Below are 25,871 nucleotides of genomic sequence, written 5' to 3'. Positions count from 1 at the left end.
ACTTCTGTATTCAGTGTGTTTGGAAAAAGACCATATCCCTTCCCCTTTGGAGAGGTACAAAATGTGAAGGCTTTGATAAAATTTGTATTAAAGGACCTGATTTCTTTTGTTTATTCAGCATCCTTGATTCCTACAACTATTTATGACTTTACTGTCGTCTTATCTTTTCTCCCGATCAGAATTGTAAAGAATCCATTTCACTAGCTAAATAGAGACTTGTGTACCTCCTATAATCCAAGGCTTTATATTCAGAGCTAAAACCACACTTTCATCCTCATGGAATATATTCTCATGGGAAAAAGATATAATAGAATGCTTTAGTGAAAGGGATATACAGGGTGGGTTGAAAACACTAAAAGTTCACTTAGGCCTGTCTAGAAACAGGGTCATGGAAGGCCTTGCCTGAATAGATAAAACTTGAACTGAGACTTGACAGAGGAGTAGGAATTAGCTATGCAGTGGCAGAGAGTATTTCTTACAGTAGAAACAGGACAAGATGAGATCTATACCTCTTACCACAGATGGCATAAGATATTCCAGTAAAAATAGAGCTGAGAGAGGTTAGATTATGAACATTGAGTGTTTTGACTTTTTATGAAATTGATGGCATTTTACAACGAAAAAGACTTCATCGTATTAGCATTTTTAGAAATACTTTTCTGGATGCAGGTTAGATAATGATTTGGAGGGTGTAGGGCTTGAATCAGACTTTTTTTCTTACTAATCTAGTTTTTTTTACTGATCCGATTGGAAAGAAATGCAAGTGCAAATTTATAGAGTATCAGTGAGGATGAAGAGGAACTGACAGATTCTATAAATATTAAGGCTTTGGAATGATTCCGAAAGATGAGAAAAAGGAAGGAATCTAAGATAATTTCTAGTTGTTTGACTTGGTGGTGTTCACTGAAAGAAAATTTGCATGAGGAGAGGTGTTGGAGGATAGGTATGGGAATAATTTGGTTTGGGCATTTTGACTTTGAAACACATGTTGAATTTTGGAGCATTCATGCTACTTAATGTAATGGATATTTGTCATTGTAGTAGTTATGAGCTTAGTCAGCATTTAAATAAGTGTCTATAATCCATTGGCATTTGAATTTTGTACCTTCAGATGTCAACTAAAAACGTTGGATTTACATTTTATTCATTCAACAAAAATTCACCAAAAGCCGATTATTTTCAGGCATTGGGTTAGGTGCGAGAGATATAAATGAACTAAACTTGCCCGATCCTTGCCTTCATAGATTTTCTAATCATACAAGGGAAAGGAAATCCATCCTACTAATCAAATGATCTCGTAATATGTCATGAGAAACTATAGATTAATAGTAATCATCTTAGTGTACTAATAATAACTTCTATAAATAAGAAATTGGAGTCAGACTGTAAATCAAATGTACATAATGACACAGTTTAGTCTTCTCTTTGCTTTTTTTAAAAATATAATTTATTGTCAAATTGGTTTCCATACAACACTCAGTGCTCATCCCAACAAGTGCCCTCCTTAATGCCCATCACCCACTCCCCCCCCCCCCCAATCAACCCTCAGTTTGTTCTCATTATTCAAGAGTCTCTTATTGTTTACCTCTTTCTCTCTGTAACTTTTTCCCCCTTCCCCTCCCCCATGGTCTTCTGTTAAGACCATGGTCTTCTCAAGATCCACATATGAGTGAAAACGTATGGTATCTTTCTCTGACTCTGAAAGGAAAACTGGTTTTATCCATTTAAATATGATTGCCATGTGTCTGGGTGGCTCACTTGGTTGAATAGCCGACTCTTGATTTTGGCTTAGGTCATGATCTCATGGTTTGTGGGATTGAGCCCTGTGTGATGAGCACGGAGCCTGCTTGGGATTCTTTTGTCCCTCTACCACTCACTTCCTCTCTTAAAATAAATAAATAAATAACTTAAAAAGAAATATAATTGGAAAGAGATATGGGTGTCTTAGAGAATAGTCTGTCAAAGAGGGAGCTTTGTTCTGATGTAAAGAAAACTTGGACTTTTAAAGGACATTGATTTTTTTCCTAGTCTCTAATTTACAAATGGAGTTGTTGCCAAATCTCAACATATAAAATGCAGAGGAATTCTTCCCCAAGATTTAGCTGAGTGCATTTTACTCTGTGACTACACCAAAGAATGCGAAAAAGCACCTTTGAGTTTATTTATTAAATCTTACCTGTTAACTTGTGTTCCAATTGCTAAGTTATGTAATGATTTCATGGAAATTGCATGCACCACTGAGTAATTACTAAAATGGATAAAAGTGTTAATATAATAACGTTTGAGTTTCTAAATGTTCATTACAAAGCTTGAAAGTTTCAGTAAGTGTTAAGATCCTTGATGAGATGGACATTGCTAGCTCTGCCTATTTTGAGAAGAGGGTCAGGGATGAATTACTCTCCCAATAGAAAGCAGTCTCAATATATACTTCCATGGATGTCCCCTGCTCGTAATTTCTACAAGGATAAGAACTGGTCAGGATATATCACAATTTAGAGCCTTAAAACTCTTAGGTTGTTTGAGAAGAAGAGTAAGGAAGTTCTAAACATAAACTTTGTCTCCAGTTTTTGTGTGTGTTTTGTTACATAGTATTTTAATTAGTTTTTTCAACGCACTTTAGTCTTGATTTCCCCTACTTTCTTAGAATGAAAAGTAATATATACAGAATGTTTTAGGGCAGTAAATGTGAACTGCTTATTTTATTTCATAACCATTTGAAAATCCTCAAATGATAGGTTGATATTCACTTAAAAGTAGGGTTTTTACTTAAAAGTAGGGTTTTGGGTTTTTTTTTTTTTTTACACATAATTAGAATGTCTCTCTGAAATTAACTTTGTGGTATTTTAACCTGTTCTTAACAATTTAGCAGCTATATAAGAGTAATTCTACATGCTATAAAAGTTAAAATTCAAATGCATGATACACATAATTTCTCATTCTCTAACTATTCTGTACCAGAATTAGTGGTAGACATCTTTCTTTCATATAGTGATTCAGGGATCATGCTCCTTCCATTTTTTGGTCCCTCTTTCCTCTAGAGCTGCAGTGTTGTTTGCATTCAGTGGGTGGAAGGATAGAGAGAATGGAGTAGTACCTACTTCTTAGAAGCTTTTGGCTATGAAGGTGATGGTGATCTGGGTAATGTAATTCATGGCTAGGTACTTGCTTTCCCATTTTTGTACACACTCTGGAAAGGAGAACACAAATCTGCATGCCACAGTTACTTTTAGATAATTAGAGTGAAAGATACGCAGTAAATATTTTATTTTTTTCAGAAGACAGTACATTGTAAAAGCTGGTTAGTGCTAGGATAAGAGCATTAATTGTGTATGAGTTATTTAGAACTTAAGTCCTAAAAGCTAGGAACTCTAAGAATTTTCATAGCCTCTATTCAGTTACATCCAAAGGTACCTACCAGTTTTCACATGTTTAGCTTTGGTAAATACATTGCTGTATTGTTCCAGTACTTATGTCAAGCTGTGCCTTAAACCTGGGTGTTCCAGGTATTATTAATTCTCTTCATGATATCCCCTAATCTTCCAAAGGCATCATCCACATTTATGTCATCTTTTATGCAGATGTTCAAAGGCTGGACAAGTAAGTAAAGATATGACTGTTACTATCTGTATCTATATATATTTATATCAATATAATGGTTTTATTTTATGAAGTCATTTTTAGGAAAAACGCCTTTATGTACATTCTTACAAGTATTTGTATTATTATTAATATAAGAAATATGTTAATATAAGAAATAATACATGAAATGTGGTAATTTCTACTAGTTTTGTTATCAAAGAGGGGGACCTAACTTATTTTAATGCTTCTGGCTAAAATACCTTACTTATACTTTCAGTAATAATTGAGTGTGCTTGTACCATTTATTATGCTGTGTACTAACTTTAATCATATATAGTGCAGATCTCTTTCCCCTACCCACCAAAACACTTTACAAATTCTTTTTAAACTGAAGAAAATTATATATTATATATATGTTGAGGTAATTCCTTACTGTATATTTGCTAGGCTTTGCATTCCATCATATCCATCCGTATTTCTTAGATTTATCTGCTATATCACTTCCTCATCATTCAGAACTAGGCATTTCACACCTTCACCCCGTACTATATACAACAGCAGGTTATTCTTCAGTTATTAAACACTGGCAGGATATCTTTTTTTAAGATGTTATTTTAAAAATCCTTTTAGATCTGTTTGTTTTTCTGGTGTTTAGTCTCTTCATAAATTCCAGAAGGATTCCAGAAGGAATCCCAGATTAAGATGGAAGAGAAAAAATATAGCTAGGTTAACTTAAACTCCAGGTTTTCGGCTACTGGAGCAGACGTTCCAGGATAACGTTGTATTGGTGGTTGAAGCTAGCCTGAACACAAAGCAGTTGGAAGTAATTTAAGAGATTGAAAAGACATATTGTAGGATTTAGGATAGGCTTTTTGTAGCATAATTATTAATAGCACCATCCTTCATCTTTTAGTAAGTGTCCTGTTTGTGTGACAGATTATATTATGAAATTTAGAGCTTGCTTTTCAGTGGCTTAATGTGGTTCTGATTCTGAAGGTATTTTATATTGAAGATATTTTATAAATAAAAATAGATATTTTATTGAGTTCTAGAATATGTTATGTTAAAATTTAGGTTAAGGCTGGGGAAGAGATACAAGGAGAAGGATTCTGAGAAGTCATGCTTTGATCCAGGAAAGGCCTTGCCAAGCATATGTAATGTCCCTTACCCCAAATTAATCATGTTCTTTTAATACATGTATTTGAAAACTTACCTAAGAAAGTGCTGCTTAGAATAAGATGCTTAGTTTAATAAAAATAACTCATTTGGACATTTTTAGTTGATTTCTTTTGATACCATTATCTTTTATATTAAAGAAGGGATGTGACTGTATAAAGAAGCATAGCAAATTGAGAATGGTTCCACAAATTCTTTGATACTAATTCAAACAAAAGAGAAAAATATAGGCATGTAATAATGAGTGTCTCTTCCTCCTTTTTCCCCTTTTTTCTTACTATTAAATTGTTAGCATCCCATTCTGATCTCTCAAATTATATTTTGAGATTTGCTCGTTCATGAAATATTAACATCTTGAATTATTAAATTATAGAATCCAAACTTAAAGTCTAATATCATACCATTAGCAAGTAGCAGAGAACATTTGCTTTTATTTTTCATTAACAGCTCCTGCTGATGGCATACTGAGAAATAGGGGGTAAAAGTTAACTATTATTTGAGAAGCCTCTTATTCAATATGAGGCAAACTCCCTTAGCTTTGCTCAAAGCGTGGGGGGCCTTCTCCAGTCTAGTTTAATGCGTGAACTTCTCTTATACCAGACACTAGGTACATACTTTGGATGCCTCCTTACTCCCCCTAGATTGTTTTTGATTATCAGGAAATATTGTAATCACTTTTTGCATTCATTATATCACCTTCCATAGTAAAATGTATATAGGCAGCACCTAGTAAATTGTTGACAGAGTTTTTTTGATGTGTAATTTCAAAATATTACTGCTTTTCTTATTTATCGTGCATTAAACTCTTATCAAAAAGCTAGGAAAAAATTTTAGAGGAAGAAAAGTACTACACCCATAATCCTAATTTTTGATATTTTGGTATAGGTGCTTCTGACTGGTTCAGTCAGAAGAACACATGACTATTGATCTTAGGGTTGTGAGTTCGAGCTCCACATTGGATGTAGAGATTACTTAAAAATAAAATCTTTAGGGGCACCTGGGTGGCTCAGTCAGTAAGCCTCTGACTCCTGATTTCACATGGGTTATGATCCCCGGGTCATGATCCTGGTGTCGTGGGATTGAGCCCTGTGTCGGACTCTGTGCTGAGCATGGAACCTGCTTAAGATTCTCCTTGTCTCCCTTTGCCCCTTCCCCCTGCTCACGCTTGCTTTCTAAAAATAAATAAATAAAATCTTAAAAAATAATATTTTGGTGTATTTCTATGTGTTTGTTCTAGACTTATATTAAAATTATACTTGTTGTATCAAAGTTGAATGATTCTTTCCCTATTGGTATTTTATTTTATTTTGGTATTTTTTGAATACAGGGCTTTTCACCACACAGTGTTTCATAATTTGTGTTTCTATTTTGATTGTTTTGTAACTCTCATTAAAAAAAAATTTTTTTTTTAGCGTTTATTTATTTTTGAGACAGAGAGAGACAAAGCATGAACAGGGGAGGGTCAGAGAGAGAGGGAGACACAGAATCTGAAACAGGCTCCAGGCTCTGAACTGTCAGCACAGAGCCCGACGCGGGGCTCAAACTCACGGACCGCGAGATCATGACCTGGGCCGAAGTCGGCCGCCTAACCGACTGAGCCACCCAGGCGCCCCTGTAACTTTCATTTTAAATAAAATTAGACATTTAGAAATCTTGATGCCCATATCATTTTCTTTATGAGTGATTCATATAACTAGTACTACTGGATCAAAATACATCATTTTAAAGGTTTTGCAGAAATATTTCCAAATAGCCCCTTAATCCTATCAGCATTGAAAATATCTATCTTGGGGGCACCTGGGTGGCCAGTAGGTTAGGATCTGACCTTTGATTCTGGCTCAGGTCATTATCTCATGGTTTGTGGGACTGAGTCCTGCATTGGGCTCTGCTGCTGACAGTGTGGAGTCTGCTTGAGATTCTCTCTTCCCTCTCTCTCTCTCTGCCCCTCCCTTGCTCTCATGTACTCTCTCTCTCTCAAATAAACATTTAGAAAAAAAAATACATAATTTGCAATGCCAACAAATTGGACAACCTAGAAAAAAAGAAGAAATTCCTATAAACATAAAAACCTGAAAACTGACTCAGGAAGAAATAAAATGTGAACAGACTGATGACTAGCAATACAATTGAATCAGTAATTAAAAAAAAGAAAAACAACTCCCAACAACAAAAAAAAGTCCTGAACCAGATGGTTTCTCAGGTGAATTCTACCAAACATTTAAAGAGTTAATAACTATACTTCTCAAACTATTCCAAAAAATACGAGGAAGGAAAGCTTCCAAATTCATTCAATGAGGCTAGCTTTACCCTGATTCCCAAATCAGGTAAAGATACTACTACAAAATAATTAACAAGCTGAATCCAACAATACATTATAAAAATCATTCACCATCAACAAGTGGGATTTATTCCAGGGATGCAAAGAGTGGGTCAGTATTCACAAATCAGTGAGTGATACATTACATTTATAATAAGAGGAGGATAAAAAACATATCTCAGCAGATGCAGAAAAAAGCATTTGAGAAAGTACAACATCCCTTCATGATAAAAACCCTCAGCAAAGTAGGTTTAGAAGGAACATACCTGAACATAATAAAGCCTATATATGAAAAACCCACAGCAAACATTATACTCAGTGGTGAAAACTGAGCCCCTTGCTTTTAAGATCAGAGATAAGAATGTCCACTCTTACCATATTTATTCAACATAGTATTGGAAGTCCTACCCAAAGCAGCCAATGGAGAAAAAGAAGTAAAAGTCATCCAAACTGGTAAAGAAGTAAAACTGAGTATTTGCAGGTGACCTGATACTATATAGAGAGAGAACTTTATAAAGATTCCAACCAAAAACTACCAGAAGTGATAAGTGAATTCAGTAAAGTCATAGAATAAAAAATTTACATACAGGAATCTGTTGCATATCTATACACTAATAATGGAGTAGCAGAAATAGAAATTAAGAAAACAATCCCATTTACAATTGCAACAAAAAGAATAAAATACTTAAGAATAACTTTAACCAGGAGGTGAAAGACTTGTATCCTGATCTGAAATCTACTTAATATTGATGAAAGAAATTGAACGTGACACAAACCCATGGAAAGATACTCTATGCTGATGGATTGGAAGAACCAATATTGTTAAAATATCTGTACTACCCAAAGCAATCTACAGATGTAATGCAGTTCCTATCAAAATACCAACATTTATACTTGTCAGGATGACTAAAATTAAAAATACAAGAAATAACAAGTGTTGACAAGGATGTGGAGAAAAAGGAACCCCTATCCACTATTGGTGGGAATGTAAATTGGTGTAACCACTATGGAAAACAGTATTAAAAATAGAACTACCATATGATCTAGTAATTCCACTTGTGAGCATTTGCCCAAAGGAAATGAAAACACTAATTTGAAAAGGTACGTATGTCCCCTATGTTTATTGCAGCATTGTTTATAATAGCCAAGTTATGGAAACAACCCAAGTGTCCATAGATAAATGAATGGATGAAGAAGATGTGGTACACACATACACATACACACAATTTTACACAGGCATTTAAAAAAAGTGAGATCTTTTTTCATCTCATCCAGGGGCGCCTGGGTGGCGCAGTCGGTTAAGCGTCCGACTTCAGCCAGGTCACGATCTCGCGGTCCGTGAGTTCGAGCCCCGCATCAGGCTCTGGGCTGATGGCTCGGAGCCTGGAGCCTGTTTCCGATTCTGTGTCTCCCTCTCTCTCTGCCCCTCCCCCATTCATGCTCTGTCTCTCTCTGTCCCAAAAATAAATAAACGTTGAAAAAAAAAATTAAAAAAAAAAATTAAAAAAGTGAGATCTTGCCATTTGCAACAACATGGATGGACCTAGGGTATAACGCTACATGAAATACAGGGAAAAACAAATACTGTATGATCTCATAAAGTATTTAAGAAACAAAACAAGTAAACAAAGAATGGCTAAAAAATAAAACAGACTCTTAAACACAGGGAACAAATTGGTGGTTGCCAGAGGGGAGTCGGTTTGGGTCAAGGGTGTGAAATAGATAAAAGGGATTAAGTGTACACTTATTTTGATGAACATTGAAAAATGTATAGAATTGTTGAATCATTGTTGTACACCTCAAGCAAATATGACACTGAATATTAATTGTACTTGAATTAAAAATTCATTTTCCAAAACCCTGGTAACACTAAGACTCATCATTTTAACATAGTATTTGTCATTTTGAGAGAAAAATGGTGGCAGTTCAGATTATCAGAAATTTGTTTCTTTGATTAAAAGAAATATTTTCTGAAATATTTATTGTCCAGTTATGTTTCCTTTAAAAGTTTTAAAAAATTTATATAATGCAGAACCAATAAAAACTTTAGGGATTATTTTTGGATTGAGACTTATAAGTTAAAGTTAATTAGCCAAAAAATTCTGAAAATGACTAATGAGGAGTTCACTCTGCTAATTAGTAGACTGTATCATAAAACTACAAAAAATATTAGTGTTAAGTCATTGGTTCAACAACTGGCTGATGAATCAGTTGAACACAAGCAGACCTAAGTATATATAATAATTAAAAATTGTGTTCCATCTGTTCCTTTCTCTTTGTAGTTGACAACTGATTAACAACTTGAAAAAAATAGATTTGTTACATCATACCATACACCAAAGCCTAGATGTAGTAAAGAAATATAAAGAGTAATATAATGAGGCAATTTTAAATTCTCTCTCTGCGACGAATGCCTTGCTGGAGGATGTGTACATGCTGCATTGTGCCTGGGGGGGTGCAATGGCTCCCTCCCCTACAACTCCGGGAGGCAGCAGCCTTGGCCTTCTGCTCTGTCTTTGCACTGCTTCCTGCATGTCCCTGGTCTTTGCAGGCTGGTCCACAGTGCCACGGTGGTGAGTGGATTGTGTGAGATGGAGTGGCAGATGGTGGCCCTGACAGAACATGGGGGTGATGATGAACTCAGGTGTTTTAAGATGTCCATCATGTTACCTCTGAATAAAGTATGGTTATTCTGAAGCCTAGGTGGGGCAGTACGTTTTCACAGGTTAGGCAGTAATCTGGTGACTGAAGGGCTGAAATTGGGGATTTACCCTCTTGGAGAAGTGCTGTTGAGATGTCTGGGATGCCTACATAATGGCTCCTGCCACTTTAATCTACAGGCTGTGATGAGAAGTGAAGAGCCACATCCTTTCTCTGTGGCTACTCTGCATTTTGCTAACACAGAGGATGTCTCCTATCTGGTGTTTGGCAAATTCTAGGAACTTCATCTAGCTTTACTGCATTAGCCTGTGAGCAGCTGTCACCTTACTGGAGGGGAAAAACTGCCTAGAAATTTTGAGACTGTTACATATCATTTAGACCACTTTGACTTCTTTATCATAAACGAATACTTGGTTTTGTCAAAAGGATTCCAATAACATACTTCAGAGCAAAAAATTTTTAAAAATTTAGAAAAAAATTTAGATGAAAAACTGGATTTAAGGCTTATAAGGCTACAAAAGCAAACGAAGTAAATATTTTACTTATTTAAATACCTTCAATACTTAGCTTCTTACCATTATATAATACTTATTTTTGTTTAGTGCTTCTAATCTTTAATGTCAGTTTGGTGTTAATTTTGCCATTTCAGCCTTTCTGTTTCTATTTATTTTTTATCTATATCTTTATTTTTTTTATAAACCGAACTTTATTATTAAGCAATACATGTACGTGATTTAAAAGAAAAGTCAAATGGCACAGTGACCCACATAGCAATCCTCTCTCTTTTCCTGCCCACCCCCAGTCATGCTCCTCAAAGTTTTCATTTCTTTTCATTTTTTTTCTGGTATTTATTCCACATAATTTTAATTTTGACAACCTTGTATTAAGTGAATAGGATGATCAGGAAGTAGCAAATACATTTAAAGCCTTAGTAAGACATATGTAAAATAGAGGTTGGGAGATAACCCCCTAAATAATGTAGAGGCCAGTGGCTATCTCAGTGAAGTATCTTGCCATTCCATGGTTGGGGATATGTCATAAAAGTAGTGAAGTAGCATGATAATTTTGTGTAATGTAAAGGTGATGAAGGTATCTGTAGACTGTTGTGGTGGACAGACTCAACTGTGACCCTCATGACTCCTTTCTCTTGGTATTATTCATGCTCTTTACCCCTTCCTTTGCGTTGAGACCTGTGGCTTGCTTCTAACCATCAATTCTAGCAAAGATAAGGGGAGGGCGATTCTGATTACGTTATGTTATATAAGATGCTGTCTTGCCAGCACACTTGCTCTAGGGATTTTCCTTCTTGGTTTGACAAACTGATTATGTTGGGGAAGCCCATGTACAAGGAACTATGGGTATCTTCTTGGCTTGGAGAGTTGTGTCCAGTCACCAGCAGAAGGTCAGGTACAAGGAAATAAATTTTTTCAACAATGTAAACAAGCTTAGAAATGGATTCTTCCCCATTTGAGCCTCCAAATAAGAATATAGAATAGTAAACACCTTGATTGCAGCAATGTGAGACCCTAACCAGAAGATTTGGGTGAGTTGGGTCTAGACTCTGAATCACAGATATTGTGAGACAATAGATGGCCAAGACAACTACACGGAGAGCAGGAAAATTAACATAGCACAGAGGCAACACTGGGAAGGTATCCTTTCATCTATTCTAGGCATTACGTAATGACTTACTTTGGTCCTTTTTAATTGGAGAAAAAGGCATTAGCTTGGTTATAGTAGCTGCATATCAAATGCTAGGGATTGCAGTTACAGTGAAAGTCACCACCTGATTAAGTTTATGATAATCCATAGTTGTTCTCTATGATCTGTCTGACTCTTATGTATGCCTAACTGGTGAGTTTAATAGGGATGTGATAGTTTTCACCACCTTTGTTTCTCTGAAGTCTTCAATGAAACCTTGCACTCACTCCAGGGATATAGTATTGCTTCTGTTTTATTGTTTTGGTAATAGAGGGAAGTTCTGTCAACTTCAGACATTCCTACCATTATACCCCTTACCTAATGGGTAAAGTCCATGTTGGGGTTCTTCCAATTGCCAAGTATGTCTGTTCCAAGTAAATATTTAGAAACCAAGGAAATAACCATAGGATGGGTCATTGGACAATTTATGCTATCACCCAGACTTGATTTACATCCCCATGTATCACCTGACCACCATAAGCCCCTAATTTAACTAGTAGACCACGGTTGCATTTTGAATCCCCAGGAATTTAAGGTCATTTGAGAGACTTTATTTATACATGAAATGTGTAGATGTTTCCTTTTAACAATGCTTAGTACCTTTAATTAATGGCTGCAAGTCTCTGGGGAAGGATTGGAGGATGTGTGGTGTGTGCGTGTAATAGTTATGCAAGATTTTTCTTCAAGGGACCTGGTCTCCATCTCATTTAGTGTATTCTGGATCTGTGAGCTAACCCATAATTGACAAGTGGTGAGAAAGTTATAATTCTCCACTGTGTTGGTTAATACAAATTGGACTTCTGGCTACTGGATCTAGAATTTTTTCTGTTGTATGTGTCAAACAGTATTATGGAGGCCTTTGGCCTGTTTTGTTCATAGTTTTGTTCCTAGGTGTACTCCAGTCATTATCTGTTGCCAAAGATCTCTGTAGATCAGGACATTCTGATTACCACTATGTTCCTGCTGCTCTTAACAGCATTGCATTCCTACCTTATCTTTAATGATTAAGTGTGGCCACTTGGGCTGTGTTACCTTGGATCCCATCATCTCCACTGAAACCTGAGAGGTTTTCTTAATGGCTGCATCCCCTATACTTATACCTGGCTTACATAGGAGACTAACCACAGACCTTTAAAAGGGTATAGATCCACCTTTTACTAATGTGGTTCTCACTGCCATCTGGGCTCTCTTGTGGAGCACAGTTGAGGAAGAGTAGGGGTATGAAATTCTTACATAATTCCAGTCCCATATTCCTAAATCCCTAAATCATTGGATTCTTTACTCCTTCCATATCAGTGCCAGGGAAGCTCTGTCCCTCAACCTTTAAAGGCTACTTTTAGCTCACCAACCAGTCATTTCTAGCTACGTGAACTAACACATTAAATTTGGAGTCTCCAGTAAGTGCACCCATATCCATTAGTTTGGCCTGATGTAGCATTATATTCCATCCTCCTTGGTCAAATGCTTCTAGAATCCACTCCCACATGTGGCCCTTGAGTTTCTGTTGAGTATGTAAGCTGTTTCTTGCTGTGTCGTTGTGTGTACATGTATTCCTGGAGCATACTGAGATTTGACCCTAGTTATGTATATAGTGGTAATGGGGCTGGTTGTGGGTCTTAAAGAATGAGCATCCCCCTTCAAGGCATCTGCTTATGTGAAATAATCAGATTTTTCAAGCTAAGGAAAGCTAGTGTTCTCAGACACTGGGAAAGCAAACTACTTTTACTGGTATTGGAGGCTTCCAATTATAAGTGCAGTTTAGGGGAATTGGGAATGAGGACAGATTCAAAATTGTTAAGTTTCATCTAGGAAAACCAGATATCTCTGTTCTCAGTTTCAGAATGTCATTTATTCCTGATCCAGGTCCTAATTTTCAAATGAGAAACTTGATGAGACTGAAATTTAACTGTTGTTGTAACTCAGCAACCTACACAAATAAATTTTTGCCTTGATTTTCAGCATTATCAGTCCCATACCTACAAGAAAGAAGATAATTCTTTCAGGGGAATCTTAGAAGCTCTCTGGCTCTCTCATTGTCACTTAAGCGTGAGAGTTAGTGGACTTGAACCTGTCATTTTCTAAGTTCTCAGGTATACACAGAAGGATAGATTTGTTACATCATACCATACACCACAGTCTAGATGTAGTAAAGAATTAAATATAAAGAGTAATATAATGAAACAATTTTAACTTGTAAACTTGTTTAACAATTGTGAAACAGTTTTAACTTTAACAACTTGTACTCCTGTCCATAGTCATCATTACTGCCATAATGGCAAATATAGTGGCCACTTAAGCTTTCAAAGAATGTGCTTGAGTTGGTGCTTCATCACAGTGTACCATAGGTGATAGCTTGATTGGTTTTCTGAAACTACTGCATGCCATAGATTATGATCATCCCATTTCCTTGGCAAAGAGCTCAGCCCTATGCTTAATCCTAAACACATGACCAAACCAGTCCCCAAATCTAATCTTTACTGGCTTATATTCTAGAACCACTCCTGGTTCTGAACCTTTCTGGATTGAATCAGGAGTCAGAAACCACACAGTTTCTTGAATTGGTATAATTATATATAATTAGTAAACTATGATAAAGGAATAACTATAAAGATGTAAGGATAACTCTAATTTTTTAAAAATGTTTTATTTATTTTTGAGAGAGAGAGATTCACAGAGTGTGAGCAGGGCAGGGGCAGAGAGAGAGGGGGAGACACAGAATTCAAAGCAGGCCCCAGGCTTTGAGCTGTCAGCACAGAGCCCGACGCGGGGCTGGAACCCACAAACCGCGAGATCATGACCTGAGCTGAAGTTGGACGCTCAACCAGCTGAGCCACCCAGGCACCCCTAAAGATGTAAGGATAACTCTGAATGAGACCCTAGGGCTTAAAGAAATTTCTCAAGGAGAGAAAAACTTGGATTTGTGGGGGTCCCCTTCCTCAGGCTTGGGTTTGGACCTTGTTGGAGAAGGTGGGTTTGCAGCCTATTGACTGACAGAGTTCACTGGATTGCCTTATGCCTTAGCCAGAGCTGGTTTACATTTGCTAGGCAGCAGGAAACAACATTCTGAGATACAGTTGTGTTGGTTGTGGTGGACAGTACTACAATGGAAGTTGAGGTACTGCTGTCAGATGAAACTTTGAGCAGGCCATTGTCAGTGTTAGGAGGGCTGCATCAAGAGGATAATCACCCAATCCTAATCTGGGGCACAAAAATTCCAAAGAACTGCACACTCTTAGCATGAAGAAGAGACAGCACCACCACCGTTGGAATTTGCAGCAAGAATAAAAACACAAAACTCTTAACATTTTGAAACCAGGAAAAGAAGTCCCCCTTCCTCCTGGACTGTCCTTCCAGAGCTCTGTGCTACTAAAGCTTAACATAGTGCTTACTGTGAAGCAGAAGTGCTTGTAAAGTCTAGTCCATTATTACAGAGCAGATACTGCTGGGGTAATTTTGGTGCTGAGGCACAATAAATTGGTTTTCCTCAAGTGTCTGGAGGTAGCAGCTATTTGCATATCTTTTTTATTTTTTAACGTTTATTTATTTTTGAGACAGAGACAGAACATGAATGGGGGAGGGGCAGAGAGAGAGGGAGACACAGAATCGGAAACAGGCTCCAGGCTCTGAGCTGTCAGCACAGAGCCCGACGTGGGGCCTGAACCCACAAACCGCAAGATCATGACCTGAGCCGAAGTCGGAAGCCCAACCGACTGAGCCACCCAGGCGCCCCTATTTGCATATCTTAAAAGAGAGGCATTGAATGTAGATGGATGCTCTATGTGGAGGTAGAATTTGTATATGTTGTGTTTAATTATTGGTGCTGATATTTGTAAGATTTTATCTTTTTCCTTGGAATTCATAAATTTACCTATGCTTATACGTGTCATTTTCCCATTAATTCTGACAGAAACTAGATAAACCATGTTAATGTTCAGATTTAAATCTTTTATTGATAAGGTAGATTTTCCTCTTAAAATGATCAGCTTAATTGTGTTTCTTCCTTGTCTTTCCTTCTTAAACACTTATATATGTTAGATCTCCTATATACATTTGCCAAGTATTTTACTCCTTTCCTTGCGAATTCCTTTTGTATATTTTTCTTTTATGTTGAGACTTTTCCCCCCACTGAACTTCTAGGACACTAAATTCATTTTTCATTAAATTCATTTTTCCTTTTCTTCTTTTTTTTTTCTTTTTTAAGTAGGCTCCATGCCCAGTGTGGGGCTTAAAACTCACAACCCTGAGACTAAGAGTCACATGCTCTACTGATTTGAGCCAGCCAGGTTCCTCCAGTTCTTTCATTCAGCTAATGAGTATTTAAATTTGATTTTTTTTTTAAACTTTTAGAACGTTCTTTCTGCTCTTTAACGTTTCCATCTGTTTCAAATATACCTAGTATAATGTTTTTTTCTCCTTCGTGTTTGGTAAGTCTTTTAGGCATATTATTTTGCTTTGACTTCTATTTTTTTTTAAATATTTAGTTTGGGAGAGAGAGAGACAGAGACACAGAGAGCACCAGTAGAGAGAATATTTCACAGAGAGAATCCCAAGCAGGCTCCAAGCTCAGCATGAAGCCAGTCCCACAGGGGGCTCAGCCCCATAACCTCAGCTGCTATCAAGAGTCTGGCAGTCAACTGACTGATCCACCCAGGTGCCCTTTGCTTTGACTTCTTAAGGCTTTTTCAGTTTGGGTGGTTACGTCAAATTATTAGGATCCCTCCTTTGGCACACATTCACATATAAATACTGTCATAGTCTTCATTCCTATGAGTATCACATTAAACAACAGTTCTGCTAATTGGATAGTACTTTCCCAGCCTTAAGACTAGAAGGTAACTCATCTTATTATAGTGATCCCTTGCGGTTCTTCTGAGGCCAATAATTTATTTTTTTTAATGTTTATTTATTTATTTAAAGACAGAGAGTGAGCAGGGAGAGGGGCAGAGAGAGAGGAGAGAATCCCAAACAGGCTCTGCGCTGACAGTGCAGAGCCTGACACAGGCCTTGATCCCACAAACTGTGAGATCATGACCTGAGCCGAAGCCAAGAGTGGTTTCAGTGGACTCAGTGGACTGAGTCATCTAGGTGCCCCTGAGGCCAAGAGTTTATAGCAGGCCCTCCTAGGACCATATACCACAGGGTTTCTACTGTCCCAAGGAAGATTAAGTAATCTCTAAAGCCTCCAATTTTTGAAGGAACAAGAAGTTGCAATCTTTCTAGGTTTTTTTTTCCTGAAACCCTTTGGGCCGGTATCTACTGATCTCATGTTTAGCTCAAAAAGTAACTTAATTTTGTGCTGTTACTTTTCTCTGACAACCCCTAAAAGAATCCATAGACTTGCTTGCACTCTGAAGGCTTTGCTACCTTGCTTGCCCTAGCAGTTCTGTCTTGAATGGAAGTGTGATAGGGAGAGTGCATCAACTTATATTCAGGCCCTTATTTGCCAAAATTTCTCAGATGAGAGCTTCTGCAAGATAAATATCACAAATGTAAAGACATGTTATGAACTGGAGAGATATTATAAAATCTTGACATTAAGAGCAATGATACTTAATGTGTTATTTTAATTTTTATGTACCATTCCTGTACCATTTTATTTAGATACACTATTACAGTACTCAGGCTTAAACCTAGGTAGGTTACCAAATTAAAGTGAAAAGTATACTTGTTGATAATGTCTTTCTGTTTCAAATCAGATAATATAAAACAAAAGACAAAAGTAGTATCAAGTGGAAGTATGAAATTTGCTCTGTATGGGACATTATGTTTATTTGTCTGAAAAATGGTATTGAAATGCTGTTGTAACCTATGATTCCCTTCCTAACTATGGAATAAAATCTGTCCTGCCACTTCAAGGATCACAGCATTTACCTGAGCTTAAAATCAAATTTTTCTTAATTTATGCAATAATATAGTTAAGTAGAAAGGCAGTGATGGGATCACATTGGCCAGAAACTGCAGTTAGTTAATATGGGAGGAAAGGAGTGGGAATGAAATAAATAGCGTTACATGTGGAGGATCAATCCGTTTTTCCCTTGAAGTGTTAACTTAAAAAACCAAAACAACAACAACAAAAAACCAAAACAAAAAAGAGTCAACAACAAGAAAAAAACAGTCCTTGGAGAGCTCTGAAAACCAGAACATTTTAGCTTATACCTGAGGGTAAAATAACAGTCTAGTCTCCTGGAGTATTAACTGTAGTCTGCCTGTGCAGTATTTACATTTACATTTATGGAAAGCATGTACTCCGTATTGCTAAAAGCTACATGGAAAAAAATCATTGAAATAGTAATTATTATACAGTTATTTATTTAAGATTTCTAGTTAGGGCCTTTAGTTTACAATGTAGCATGTTATCTGTGCCATCTGCTTTTGTTTCTCCAAAGCAAATGAATTTACTCTTAAGCAAGAGTATAGAATACTAATTCTTTGTGTCCTTGTCTGCTTAACCAAGGTCTTATCAAATAGCCTGTTGAAAGAACTACATTTATCTACTAGAGTTTGAAGAATATGCACTCACTGTACTGTGTAGAGATCCAGATTGAATTGATGGAGCTTTCCTTTAGGTTTAGCTTATTAAAACCTTAGAAGAAAATTTAAAACTCATTTTTAACTACAACATTGACTTATTCTGTGCCACATATTTGTATTTTCTCTTTGAAACCCTGATTTGTTTTTGTTGTTTTCTCTTTAGTTCTTTCCCAGTTTTTAGAATGTTATTTTTCTAACTGCCTAAAATTATTTATTATACTCTCCTCTAATAGAATATGAGAAAACTGTTACAGCAAATGTAATTATTTTTCTCATTTTACTGTAATCTGTGATTCAAATGCTGCTTATGGTTTTCATGAGACTATGTGGCTAAGTTCTTAGAGATTTTCTTTATAGTAAAGTCTCAGACTTGAACGTTTTGGAATGAAGTGAGGGCAAGCCTATCAGTGTCACAGTTTGAATTTTTTCATACCTTTTTCCATGTTACTTTATATGTATGTGTATGTGATGTTATTTTAAATGTAGAATCATATATATTTCTTTTTTCACTTATTATGTCATAAACAATCTTTTATGGAATTAGTGCTAACATAGGTATAGCTCATTTGTATTAATAGTTATATTTCATTTTACTGTATGTATATATCATAATTTAGTGAAACATTCCTTTGTAGATAGATTGCTAAGCTGTTTTGCTCCAGTAAATAGTACTACAGTATTCATGCAAGTATTTTTTCTGTGAAGGAAGAAGCCTGCATATGAATATTTGTAGCCAGAGGGGCAGCTTTTGGCAGACGTTACTGTCCACTTACCAAAGTTTTATTTTTCCCTTTTCATAGTGGAATAAGTTCAAGGAGGGTATTGGCAAATGGAGACTCAGTGTCTCCACTCCCCTTCCTTTGCAATGTGGCTAGTTAACAAGTTCTTGCCAATGAGGTATTACCCAATGTGATATGTATGACTTCTAAGCCTGAATTATAAACATTTGCCATGCTTTTCTGTGTTTTTGTTTTCCATCAGCTAGATACTGATTTCTCAGGGTCAACCTTGGAAGCCTCTTAATAGAGAATAACAGAGCATCTGTCAGCTTGGGTGCTGGAATGATTGTGTAGCTATAACTAGTAATACAGATATTCTGTCTAGATCTTCTCTTTGAGAGACTGTAGGTATATTATCATTGTGGGGTGTCTGGCTGACTCAGCTGGTAGAGCATGTGACTCCTTTTTAAAAAATTTTTTTTCAGAGGAGGGACATGGGGAATGGGGAGCATAGGACTCTTGATCTCAGGGTTGTAAGTTCCAGCTCCATGTTGGGTCTACGTAGAGATTATTTAGAAAAAAAGAAAATGAAGTATTCTTCCTGAGAATCTTGAAATTATACTGCTTATCTTTCCCTACTCCCTAAATGAGGACAACTTATATAAGAAACTGTAATAGTTTCTTAAGGTGGAAGCTTAAATCATTGAATTAGACCTCTCTTTTGTAAGTATTTGATGCTGTATATTTCCCACTAAGCATTGTTTTAGCTGCATTCTACAAATTTTGATAATGTGTTTCATTATCATTCAGCTCAAAACATTTTTTAATTACCAAGCATTTGAGGATATTTTAGATGTGTTCCTACTGTGACATCAGTAAGACTGATGTCTTACTTAAATCCATTATGGTCAAAGTATGTGCTCTGTATTTTTTTAGTCCTTAAAAACTCATAGAGACTTGCTCTTTGGTCTTTTGGTAAGTGTTCAAAAATGTATTTAAAGACAATATGTATTCTACAATTGTTCGTGTTGTGTTTTATAGATATATTATTAGTGCTTTTCAAATCTTCTATGTATTTATTATTTTTATGTTCATTCTAACAGTTACTGAGAGATATATTTAAAATATGAAACATGATTATGAATTTGCATATTTCTTTTAAGTTCAGTTTTTGTTTTATGTTTTTTAAGAATCTTTTTATTTGGTGTATAAAACTTCAGAGCTGTTACATCATCATGATGAATTTACCACTTTATTATTATAAAATCTGTCTTTTAATACTTCTACTCCTTGTCTTGGTTTCTACTTTGATATAAAAATGGTTGTAACAGCTTTTTTATAGTTAAAGTTTGCAGGATATATATTTTTTCATTCTTTCAGTATAACCTGTCTGTGTTTCTATATTTAAAGTGTGTCTTGTAGATATATGTGATTAGGTCATTTTATACAGTCTGGGTGGTCTCTGTTTTTTAGAGGGAATGTTCAGTCCATTTGCTTGGTTTTTAGTTTTGTTAGTCTGAGAAGGTTTTATTTTGCTTTTATTTGAAAGATATTTTTTGCTAGATAAAAAATTCTGCATTTTTTCCTTTTTTCCTTACTTTATTGAGATACAATTGACGTACATTGTGACTTGATATATTTGTATATTACAAAAGATTACTACTATAGTTTAGCTAACACCCCCATTCCCTTGTATTATTTCCAGTTATTTTTTTGTGGTGAGAACATTTAAGATTATAGAATACAGTATTACTAGCTATAATCACCATTCTCTATGTTGCCTCCGAACTTGTTAATCTTCTAATTGGAAGTTTGTACCCTTTGACTGATTCCTTCCCATTTTCTCTATTTCCCAGTCCTTTGTAACCACCACTCTATGTCTGTTTTTCTGTTTGGCTTTTTTTTAGATTCCTGTGGAATAAGTGGTATCAGACAGTGTATATTTTTCTCTCTGTGACTTATTTCACTTAGCATTATGACTTGAAGGTTCATCTGGGTTGTCACAAGTGACAGGATTTCCTTCTTTGTCTTGGCTGAAAAGTATTCCAGTGTATAGATAACCACATTTTCCATTTTTGTTTTTTGTTTGTTTTAGTTTATTGTTGTTTAGATACCACATTTTCCTTATTCATTCATCTGTTGATGGGCACTTAGGTTGTTTACATATTTTGGCCACTGTGAAAAATGGTGCGGTGTACATTAGAGTGCAGATATCTCTACAAGATCCCTCTGTTTTATGTTTGTTTTTGATGTCACATTTGCATTTTTATGTGTATTCATTAAATTTAAAACTATAGCTATTTTTAATATTTTTGTCCTTTAATCTTTATACTAAAATAGTCAACACTCTATCCTATTACAATATTGGGTTTGAATCTAACTATCTCCTTACCTTTATAGTGTGTTGTATATTGCCACACGTTTTCATGTTACTAATTGGTGTCCTTTTGTTTCAGCTCGGAGATCTCTTGTCAGCATTTCTTGTAATATAGGTTTAGTGGTGATGAATTCTTTCAACTTTTGTTTAGGAAAGGGCTTTATTTCACCATCAGTTTTGAAGGACAGTTTTGTTAGGTAAAGTATTCTTGGTTGACAGTTTCTTGTTAGCACTTTGAATATATCATTATAGTTTCTCCTGGCCTGTAAGATATCTGCTGAGAAATCAGCTGATAGCCTTATTGGGGTTTTGTTTTCTGAGAGAATTACTTTTTTCTCTTGCTATTTTAAACTTCTCTCTCTACAGTTTTAGACACTTTTATTATTATGTGACTTGGGGAAGACTTTTCAGTTGAAATTTTGAGATGAATTTTTAGCTTCATGAACTTGGATGTCCAGATCTCTACCATGTTTGAGAAGTTCTTTGCCATTATTTATTTTTTTTTTCAACGTTTATTTTATTTTTGGGACAGAGAGAGACAGAGCATGAACGCGGGAGGGGCAGAGAGAGAGGGAGACACAGAATCGGAAACAGGCTCCAGGCTCTGAGCCATCAGCCCAGAGCCTGACGTGGGGCTCGAACTCACGGACCGCGAGATCGTGACCTGGCTGAAGTCGGACGCTTAACCGACTGCGCCACCCAGGCGCCCCAGCCATTATTTTTTTATACATATTTTATTTTTGATGTAATTATAAATGGGATTATTTTCTTAATTTCTTTTTCTGATTGTTCATTATTAGTGTATAAAACCAAGAGATTTTTGCATATTGATTTTATATACTACAACCTTACTGAGTTTATTAGTTTTAACAATTTTCTTATGCAGTCTTTAAGGTTTTCTGTATATATTATCTGCAAATAGTGAAAGTTTTACTTCTTTCTTCCTTACTGATTTGTATGCCTTTTAATTCTTTTTCTTACCTAATTGGTCTGGCTGGCACCTCCCATACTGTATTGAATAAAAGTGATGATAGTGGGCATCCTTGTCTTGTTCATGATCTTAGAGGAAAAGCTTTCATCTTTTTACCAGTTAGTATGTTATTAGCTGTGGGCTTGTCATATATGGCTTTTATTATGTTGAGGTACATTTCCTTTGTCCTGCTTTGTTGATAGTTTTTATTATAAATGGATGTTGAATTTTTTCAAATGCTTTTTCTGCATCTGTTGAGAAAATCATAGGATTTCCATTCTTCATTTTGTTCATATGGTATACCACATTGACAATTTGTGAATATTCAACCATCTTTGCATCCCTGAAATAAACTCGACTTAATCATTGTGTATGATATTTTTGATATATTGTTAAATTCAGTTTGCTCATATTTTCTTAGTCAGTTTGCATCTATGTTCATGAGGGATTGAGGGATATTGGCCTGTAATTTTATTTTCTTTTGGCATTATTGTCATGTTTTGGTATCAGGGTAATGTTCACCTTATAAGTAAGTTTGGAAAAGTTCCCTCCTCTTCTATTAGAAATGATTTATATTAATTCTTCTTTGAATGTTTGCTAGAATTCACCAGTGAAGCTGACTGGTCCTGGACCAGTTTTTTAGGATGCTTTTGATTACTTACTCAGTCTCCTTTACTAGTAAGTGGTCTGTGCAGATTATCTGTTAGATCATGGTTCTATCTGGGAGGTTTCTTTCCTAAGAATTTATCCATTTCTTCCAGGTTGTTCAATTGGTTAGCATATAATTGTTCATAGTAATATCTTACAATCCTTTTATTTCTATGGTGTCAGTTATAACATCTCCTTTTATTTCTGATTTTGAGTCATCTTTCTTTTCTTCTAGATGAGTAACTAAAGGTTTGTCAATTTTGTTTATCTTTTCAGAGAAGCAGCTCTTAGTTTCATTGATCTTTTGTGTTATCTTTTTAGTCTTTATTTCAGCTCTAATCTTTGTTATTTCCTTTCTTCTAACTTTGGGCTTTATTTGTTCTTTTTTTTTTTTTTTTTCTAGTTCGTTTAGGTATAAAGTTAGTTTGCTTATTTGAGGTTTTTCTTGTTTCTTGGTGTAAGTATTTATCACTGAGAACTTCCCTCTTAGAACTGCTTTTGTTGCATCCCATACATTTTGGTGTTACCTTTCCATTTTCCTGTGTCTCAAGGGAAGAAGAAAGGAATAGAGAAGAACTACAAAGATAGCTATAAAACCACTAACAAAATGCAATTAGCCCATACTTGTCAGTAATTACTTTAAATGTGAATGATAAATTTGCCAATCAAAAGACAAGGAGTGGCTGAATGGATTTAAAAAAAAAAAAAAAAGACCCATCTACTTGTTGCTGTAAGAGACTTACTTACCTTAGATACAAGGACACACAGGGCCACAAATCAAAGGGATGGAAAAAGGTATCCCATGCTAGTGGAAACTAAAAGAAAGGTGGATTAGCTATAACTATCCCTGTCAAAATGAATTTTATAATAAAGATTATAATAAGAGACATTGAGTCATGTTACATAATGATGAAGGAGTTAATCCAGTAAGAAGATATAGCATTTGTAAATATTTGTGCCCCCAACATAGAAACACCTAAAGATGTAAAGAAAATATTAAGAAACCTAAAGGGAGAAATGTTCAGCAATACAGTATTAGTGGGGGCTTTAATACTCCACTTATATCAATTCACAAATCATTTATGCAGAAAATCAATAAGGAAACCTTAAATGACAGGTTAGACCAAATGGTCCTAACAGATTTGCAGGACATTATGTCTGAAAGAACAGAATACACATTCTTCTCAAGTCACATAGAACTATTTTCCAAGATCATATGTTAGTCCAGAAAACAAGTCTTAATAAGAATCAAAATTATACCAAGTTATATATTTTATGTCCACAGTAGTGTGAATTACTAGAAATTAGTTACACGAAGAAAACTGGAAAATTCATAAATATGTGGAGATTAAACAACATGCTATTGAACAATCAGATGTGTCAAAAAGAAATCAAAAGAGAACTTAAAAAATAATTTGACCCATTATTTTTTAAAACCAGCTTTCTACATTTTCCTTCTCTCATTTCTCTTTGGGACTCCAGTGATGCATATGTTATTTCTTTTGTCAGTATGCCATAATTCCCATAAGCTTCCTTCATTCTTTTCACTGTTCTCTTTGCTCCTGCATTTAGATAATTCTACTTGATCTGTGTTGTAGCTTACTGATTTTCCCTTTAGCTTCTTCAAGCTCACTGTTGAAACTGTCTATTGAATTCTTCATTATAGTCATTGTATTCTTCAGGTCTAGAATTTCTGTCCTGTGCTTTCTTACGTTTTCTTTCTTTGTTGAACTTCTCATTTTGTTATTATATATTTTTTTTCTGATATTATTAATTGCTTATCTGTGTTCTCTTGTAGCTTTCTGACTAGTTATAGAATTTTTTTTTTAATATGGAACGTGTTATGAGTTTGCATGTCATCCTTGCACAAGGGCCATGCTAATCTTTTCTGTATCGTTCCAGTTTTAGTGTATGTGCTGCAGCAGTGAGCATGAGAAACTGTTTTGAGTTCTTTATTCAGCATTTTCTGGATATGCATTTTTTTGGGCCAGTTACTAGAGGTATACGGTATTCCTTTGATGGAGACATATTCCCTGATTCTTCATAATCATGAAGAATCATGTTTTCATGTCTATGTATTTGAAGAAGCAGTTACCTCTTCCAGACGAAAGAGGGATTTCCATATGGGGAACCTTTCACCTTTGTGTGAAGGCACACTTAATCATGCACTGACCCTGGGTCTAGTGTTGTAGGGTGAGAAATGTGGCATATGGTGGCACTGGGTTCAGGAAGGCATGATGTCTTTCATGCTCAGGCCACCAGGTTCCTCTGCATTGAACCGATTGATCTTTGGTGAGCACTGTGAAAGATCTGCAGTGCCTGTGAGAGCTGTTGGGGTCCTAAGCAACACTTCCAGGTTTGGTAGCTAGGGACCAAAGCAAGCAGTGGTGGTAGCCAGAGCCAGTGGTGTGCACACACTGAGCTGTGGTGGGCAGCTTCAGGTATCTATATGGTGGAGGAGACCTGTCTCAGACACAGTTTTAGTGGTGAGTATCAGTGCAGGTAGCAAGGCCTAAAGCCAGTTATGGGCTCCCTGGCAACTGTGGAGGCCCTGGTTGACAGTGCCCCTCCTGTGGTTGCACACTCTCCCTCCAGGCATGCACTCTGCAGTGGAGACCATGGAAGGGAGCTTGAGTGAGGGATTATAGATATGCAGCCTGGAGGAGCTAGGTACAGGTGGGCAAGGTGGTACTAGACAGTGACAGAAGGCAGGACCTGATATGAGCTGCAGGGTTTCATGGCTTTCTGTATATTCACCAGTGGCTGTATGTTTCCCCCACCTTGTGCGTGCATGCTGCAGTGCAGGTCAGTGATGGGTGTTAGGACAGTGGTGCACAGCTAGAGGGGCTAGCTCTGAGCATGGGCAACAGTGTTCAGAGATGGGGGGTGCACTATGCTGGTGTCTTATACTCATCTAGCTGTAGAAGCTCAAGTTGGCTGCATGTGCAGCCCCTTGGCTCCTGTGTGGCTGAGGAAGGACTTAGGTGACTGGCTTCTTATACTTATGCAGCCATAGAAATCCTGCATGGCTGTGGTACAGATCTGGTGGTGGCAGGGGAAGGTTTTAGAAAAGGACTCATGCAGCTGGTTTCAGCTAACAAAACTACCCAAGGGTGGGAAGCTGGCAATATCTGTGGGAGTCCACAGTGGCTGTGCTAGCCTTTGGCTTTGTCACTTGTGAAATATACTGAG

The 25,871-nt window shown here is 36.2% G+C and overlaps 1 protein-coding gene and 1 non-coding gene across 3 annotated transcripts in view; one reads left to right on the top strand and one right to left on the bottom strand.

Moving 5' to 3' along the window:
- The window catches only part of STAG1 (stromal antigen 1), a 403,550-nt gene that overhangs the window by 146,240 nt on the left and 231,439 nt on the right, over positions 1–25,871 (top strand). The gene's annotated exons all lie outside the window — the stretch shown is intronic.
- LOC125175813 (U6 spliceosomal RNA) lies at positions 24,505–24,611 on the bottom strand. Its single transcript, XR_007155988.1, has one exon. It is a non-coding gene; the product is annotated as a U6 spliceosomal RNA (small nuclear RNA).

This window comes from Prionailurus viverrinus, chromosome C2, assembly GCF_022837055.1.
Source record: "Prionailurus viverrinus isolate Anna chromosome C2, UM_Priviv_1.0, whole genome shotgun sequence".
Lineage (NCBI taxonomy): Eukaryota > Metazoa > Chordata > Mammalia > Carnivora > Felidae > Prionailurus > Prionailurus viverrinus.
Note: the sequence above shows the minus strand (reverse complement) of the source record. Positions and strands in the feature narration are given on the sequence as shown.